Here is a 7,400-nt window from a genome sequence, read left to right on the forward strand (position 1 = left end):
AAAATAAAAAAAAACTACATAATAACAAAAGCAGCCACTCTATGTGAGATACACACACTAATACAACAATATAACAAATATAGCAGCGCTGTAAATAGGAGTAAATACTAGTACCAGTGTTGAATAGGACTAATTGGTTAGAACCCAAATTAAATAACTAACACAGTTCTTGAAACCTAAATCAATAAGTGTTCACTGGACAGTCCTAACACAGTGAATAAAGTCCAAATAAATGTTGTGAAAATACATAGGCTCAGACCCCATTTTTTTAAAGCAGGAAATGTAAAATAGAAAAAATTCCTCCACCGCACCACGGTGGTAGCTGAAAATAAAATGCGCGCTTACCAAACGGCAAGCACAAGGGGGCTTGCGACCTTAACCCGGTCAGGGCCTTTCATTGAATGGGCTTCTAGGAAACAACATGCCACTTCATACAGCCAAAGGGTGATGATACCACTAGTCCACCAAGTCACAGGAAATCACTCTTATCATGGAGATTAATAAAAGACTCCTAGCTGGGGGGTTGTTCTCATTTAGGGGTACCCCGGGAAAAGAGAGGGAAACAACATAGCGTAATCCTGGTTTTGAGGTTTATTAAAAGAATTAAAATAACACTTACAGTGTAGCAGATTCAAATAAGCATAAGAAGCCGGCTGGCTAAAACGATCACCCGTCCTACAGACGGTAGATGCAGCACGTCAGCTCGCCCTATCACACTGTCCTCATCACACTCACCCTCTCCTTCCTGTGCTATAGCCTGCTTGCTGATTAGTAAGACAAAGAAACAGCAAGGAGCAAAACTGCAGAGAAACTGAAAATTTGTAAGGGTTTAAAGTATATGCTTTAATGAATTGCCTTGTATCCAAAAAGTTCAAAAAGTTGACTGTTCAAAATGTTAATGTTAATGTTAATGTATAACGGAAATATACCGCCAGTTCGCTTGTGATGCAATATATTGAAATTATATGTACACTGTGTAAACTGTTTTTGACACACTTGATTTTGGGACGCGAGTCCGTCAGGTGCTATGCTTTGGCTGGGGCGGAATAAATCCTGGTAACCCTTAAGTCTGTGTCCGACAAAGTCATTTACCGATATTTCTACCTTCTACATCATTAGCACTTGTGCACTTTTTAAATTTGATCAATCAATTGGTTAGTGTAATGTTTACTATCTTTACTCACTACAAACACTCCACACAGTTACTCTGCCCATCTGCCCAGTTCAACCTTTCCACAGTTACTCCAACCACACAACAGTTACTCCAGGCACTCCCCCCAGTTACTCCGCTCACTCCAGATGTAGAGGCAAGAACACTTTTCACAATTTCCCCAGAAATTGTACCTTTTCTAGTATTATTCTTGATATTACAAGAAAAAAAGCTTTTGAAAATTTGTTTGCAATAACTCCATCAGTATCACCAGCAAAGCAGCTAACATTACATGTTACATGTTAGTTTACAATATGGACCGCTTACGGCTCGTCCTTGCTTCCGAGCATGTGTGTTTTCACTTTGGACCTTTGTCCAATGGACTTGCGTACACACACTCAGAAAATCCGACAACACACATTTGTCTGTGGAAAATTTATAAACCTGCCATCTGACATTTGTCCATGGAAAGTTGGCCAACAATTGTCGTCTGGAGCGTACAAACGGTTGGATTTTCCTCCAACAGCCTGTCATCACACAATTCCCATCAGAAAATCCAATCATGTGTACTTGGCTTTAGCTGTGGAGTAGCTCACTAACATGCAGCATGTAATTCATTTGCATACATCTGGTCTCGCCACCTCCAGACCAAACCGGGGAGCTCCTCTGTGTGAGATCCACTCTGTCAGCAATGCAGGCTTAATGTGATTACCATGTGAACTGTGCTGCTCAGGCTCAAAGCCGCATGGATAAGCTCTCCTCTGTACTGTGACCACCTGCTTTACTAGGTAAATGGCTGGGTGTAAATCTCTGCTGTATGTAACCAATACAGATCAGCTGCACATAATCTAACTATTTTACAGAGGAGGCAATTGAAAAGAGAGAGCAGACAGACTCTTTCCTAAAATTTACACCAAATGTCGATCGGGTCACCCGCGGGTCACCCACACCAAGTCCCCCCACCCCTGGGCTGTAGGTCAGTCAGGCAGAAGCTTCCATTACACCTCCTCCTCCTTTGCATCAAGGCAGCTTCCGACGTGCGTCTCCTCCCTCCTCCTCCTAAGCATCCAATAGGATTGCCTGTCCTTTCAGCCAATTGGGTGATGGGTCTCCTGATTGCGCGGGAGGAGAATCAGTGTGACAATAGCAAATATTCATTTGCTATTGTCACACAAGTGTGTGTGCTCGGGGCGCAATGCTCTGTGTCCCGAGCACACCTTTTTTTGAAGCCTATTAGAGCCTCTGGCTCCAATCACATGCGTCAGAAAAAGAAAAAAAACATTGGAATCCTTATGGATGGGCTGCCACTGGTGAGAGGCCTACATTGGTGACAGTAGATGCGAACACTGCCAGGCCAGGAGTGGTAGAAAGATGGCGGAAGAAGGTAGGATTTATTTAATTCCTGTAGTGATGAAAAGAGCGGGATAGGCAGTGCTGTCACAGGGGGCACGTGCGCGCACACGAGCGCCGCTATTGGCGCTATCGCGCATGCGCTCGCGCGCTGTTGGCGCTATTGCGCATGCGCGTGCGCCGGATGGCGCTTCTGAGCACTTTTTAACTTTAAATTGCTGGAATGCTTGCAAGAAGGCTTTTCCTGACATTGCCCCCCTCCAATGGGCAGCCACCGGATGCCCAACTGGGCCACTTTACTAGGATGAGCTCTCTTAAAGGCTAGAATTAGTCTTTTGGTGTGTATATTAGTCTCTGGTTCCAAAGAGTTATCCTCAGGACCGTACCCTTTCTATTTTACCAGATATTGAATTTGGTTGTCTTTTCCGGCAATCTATGATTGATTCCACTTCAAATTCCTGCTCACCATTGATGAGTACAGGCTCAGGAGGACCAGTGTTCCGGTTAAGAAAGGGATCCGGAACTGAAGGTTTAAGGAGGGCCACATGAAAAACTGGATGAATACGAAATGACTCCGGTAACTTTAATTTATAAGCCACATCGGTGATCTTCCTTACCACTGGAAAAGGACCCACAAACTTAGGTCCCAGCTTCATGGAAGGGCATGCCAACTTCAGATTCAGGGTAGACAGCCAGACATGATCTCCTATCTTCAGATTAAGCTCCCCTCTCCTCTTTTTATCAAATGTCGCCTTGTTCTGTTCCTGAGTCTTTGACATGGTCTCTTGGAGTAGCCTGTTGTTAGTACTGAAAAAATTCAAGGTTTCCTGGACAGCTGGTACCGAACACTCCGGAACGTTGTTGGACAAAAACAAGGGATGAAAACCGTAGTTCGCAAAAAATGGCGACTGATTAATTGCAGAGTGAACAGAGTTATTGTAGGCGAACTCAGCCAGAGGTAATAGGGGAACCCAGTCATCTTGGGGAAAAACAGGAATAGCACCGTAAGTATTGCTCCAAGGTCTGGTTAGTTCGTTCAGTCTGACCATTAGTCTGAGGATGGTAAGCAGAAGAGAAGGAGAGGTCAATCTCCAGGGATCCACATAGAGCTTTCCAGAACTTGGAGGTAAATTGCACCCCTCGATCAGATACAATATTTACAGGTATACCATGGAGCCTTACAATTTCTCTAATAAAGATCCTCGCAGTCTCTGAAGCAGAGGGGGTACCCTTCATGGGTAAGAAGTGACCCATTTTGGAAAGTCTGTCAACCACTACGAAAATGGTGGTGTAGCCCTCAGATGGTGGTAATTCAGCGATAAAATCTATGGAGATCATCCTCCATGGTCTTTCTGGAACAGGAAGAGGTCTTAGTAACCCCCACGTCTTGGTCTTGCTGCCCTTGCTTTGGATGCAGGTAATGCATGATTCCACTTAGTGTTTACAATCTTCCAAAAGCTGAGGCCACCAGAATGTACGTTGGAGCAGTTCGGAGGTCTTGTGTATGCCGAAGTGGCCAGCTAATTTGTGATCATGGCAAGATTTGAGAACAGCAACCCGTGTTTGTTGGGGTACAAAGATTTTATCCTTGTGCCATAGTAATTTGTCTCTGGGCTGTAGAGTGACATCTGCTGGAAGGGGAGTTGCTGAAGATGCCTGTCTAATTTGGGACAGTGGGTCTCCTTGAAGCATCAGAAAGTTCCCAGGAGCAAGGATGGTATCTGGGGAAGACAGAGCTTCAGGTTCACTGAACATCTGGGACAGCGCATTAGGTTTGGTATTCTTTGATCCTGGTCTGTAAGTAATGTGAAAAGTGAGCCTGGTGAAGAAAAGTACCCATCTGGCCTGGCGTGGTTTCAGTCTTTTGGCAACCTTCAGGTACTCCAGGTTCTTGTGGTCTGTGTACACCAGAATAGGATGGGCCGCTCCCTCCAGGAGATAGCGCCATTCCTCAAGTGCGGCCTTGATTGCTAGTAGCTCCCTGTCCCCAACATCATAGTTCCTTTCGGCTTCGGTTAACCTGCGGGAGAAGAACACCACTGGGTGCAATAAGGCCTTGGGACCCTGTCTCTGTGAAAGTACCGCTCCTACTGCTACCTCAGAAGCATCTACCTCCAATATGTAGGGTAAAGCTGGATCGGGGTGCTTCAGGACGGAGGCCAACACAAATTGGTCTTTCAGGGAAGTAAAAGCAGCTTGAGCCTCAGGAGACCAGTGGAACCGGGTGCCTTGCTGAGTCAGTCTTGTGATGGGGGTGATGATGGAAGAGAATCCCTTGATGAATTTACGATAAAAATTTGCAAATCCCACAAAGCGCAGTACTCCCTTCTTGTCCGTCGGAGCTGGCCACTCCAGCTGGCAGAGATGGCAGAGACCTTCTGGGGATCCATCTTGATACCATCTATGGAGATGATCAGACCCAGAAACTGAATGCTTTGGTGTTCAAATTCGCACTTCTCGGGTTTGGCGTACAGGCCATGTTGGTGGAGCCAAGCTAGAACTTTCTTGACATGCTCTCGGTGGATAGACAGGGAAGAGGAGAAGATCAGGATATCGTCCAGATATACTATGACAAACAGATCAAGGTAGTCTCTGAAAATGTCATTCACGAAGTGCTGGAAAGTGGCAGGAGCATTACATAACCCAAAGGGCATCACCAAGTATTCGAAGTGTCCGAAGCGGGTGCGAAAGGCAGTCTTCCATTCGTCCCCGCTCCGGATCCGGACTAAGTTGTATGCTCCCCGAAGATCAAGTTTGGTGAATATGGCTGCACTTCCCAGCCATAAGGTCCCGGTAATCTATGCAAGGGCGTACGGAATGGTCTTTTTTCTCCACGAAGAAGATTCCTGCTCCAGCCGGAGAAGTGGAAGGCCATATGAACCCCTTTTCCAGGTTCTCGTCAATGTAGTTTTTAAGCGTACCAAGCTCCAGTTCGGTTAAGGGAAAAATTCGCCCAAAGGGGATCTCTGCCCCGGGAAGAAGTTCAATTGGGCAGTCGTAGGGTCTGTGTGGGGGAAGTGTCTCTGCCCCTTTCCGACTGAACACATCCAGAAAATCATGGTATGCTTCTGGAACGGTTTGGTAGGTTTCAACTTCGGCCTCAAGACAGAGCAGGGAAGATGGAACGGTAGTAGAACCTTGTAGGCAATGTTGACGGCAGTAGGGAGAGGGAAAACTGATGTTTCCAGTAGACCAGTCAATTTGTGGGTCGTGAGCTTTGAGCCAGGGCATGCCCAGTATGATGGGAAACAAGGGTGACTCAATGATGTCAAGACAGTAATTCCCGGTGGTTGCCAGAAATGATGGTGTCTAAAGGAACTGTCTCTTGTGTTACGGGCCCAGATTTAATAGCCGATCCATCGGCCAGGTGTACAGACAGTCCCTGTGCTCGGGGTCATAGAGGGATCTGGAACTTGTGAGCAAAGGATAAGTCCATAAATCCGCTACAGGCCCCGGAATCAATTATAGCGGTTGCCCGGATGTTCCCTCCTGGAAGCTGCAGAGAGATGGGAACAGCCAGGTGAGTGGTATTGTTAAACACAGTAGATAAGGAAGTAGAAGAGAAGGTAGTATGCTTACAGTTGTTTGCAGGACAAGTCCTCACGTAATGTCCAGATTCCCTGCAATACAGGCAGAGGTTGTTAGCCCGCCGGCACTGTCGTTCTTCAGGGGTGAGTGAGGGACGGATCAGGTCGAGTTGCATCGGTTCAGAGGTATCAGTAGGGGTGTGTGCAGGAGGATTAGGTACACTTGGTAACATCCACACAGGGTGAGAGGGACCAGTTGCACATTCTGCCCTGCATTCTCTTAGGCATCTGTCAATTTGGATTGACAGGTTGATAATGTCTTCAAGTGTGGCCGGTTAACTCATCTTTTAATGGTTCAGAAAGTCCCATGCGAAACTGGTAGCGTAGGGCGGCGTCCTTCCAGTTTGTGTCGGAACTCCAACGTCTGAATTCAGAGGCATAGCCTTCCGCCGCCCTGCTGTAGCGAGAACAGTGCTGCTTCCGCGGTAACTGGCTGTTGTGGATCTTCATATAAGAGAGCCATGGCTTGGAAGAAGGTACCCAAACGGTCAAGGCAATTACTCTTCTGCTCCAAAAGACGATGGGCCCATGCCTGGGGTTTGCCTAGTAGAAGGAAGATGACAAACCTCACTTTGGTGGTTTCTAAGGAAAAAGTCCTGGGTTGTAATGCGAAGAAAAGTTCACAGGCATTACGGAAAGCCCTAAACTTGCGGCGGTCCCCGGAGAACCTTTCTGGTGTGGGTACCTTGGGTTCAGGAGGCATCATGACCACTGAGGGAGCAGTAGATGGACCCGGAGCCGAGGGAGCTGAGGTGAAGAGAAGTTGGACACGCTCCTCTAGTTGTTTATAACCATCTTGTAAGTCTTTGACAGCTTGTGTGAGTCCAGCTAGATGACGGCATAAGTCCTCCATGGGTGACATCCCCTGCGTGGGCTCAGACATGGCTGTCCGGTACTGTCACACACCTGGTAGGTAGAGCCCGGAATGCAGGGAATGGCCTCTCGTATACCTCCGACTCAGGAACCCCTGGTAGTGATGACAGGAGCTCGAGAGTGCGAAGGGGCACAAGTGCCTGACTGGAAGGCTGAAGCAGAGGGCTGGATCAGGTAGTCAGCTGGAACGTGTCCCTTAGTCCGACAGCGGAACGCAGACAGCAGGGAGGTGACTTGTAGTCCAGCAGCAGAGTGTAGACAGCAGGGAGGTGTCTTGTAGTCCAGCAGCAGGATGTAGACAGCAGGGAGGTGTCTTGTAGTCCAGCAGCAAGATATAGACAGCAGGGAGGTGTCTTGTAGTCCAGCAGCAGGATGTAGACAGCAGGGAGGTGTCTTGTAGTCCAGCAGCAGGATGTAGACAGCAGGGCACAGGCAGGCTG

This window comes from Aquarana catesbeiana, linkage group LG01 (genome assembly GCF_042186555.1).
Source record: "Aquarana catesbeiana isolate 2022-GZ linkage group LG01, ASM4218655v1, whole genome shotgun sequence".
Taxonomy (NCBI): domain Eukaryota; kingdom Metazoa; phylum Chordata; class Amphibia; order Anura; family Ranidae; genus Aquarana; species Aquarana catesbeiana.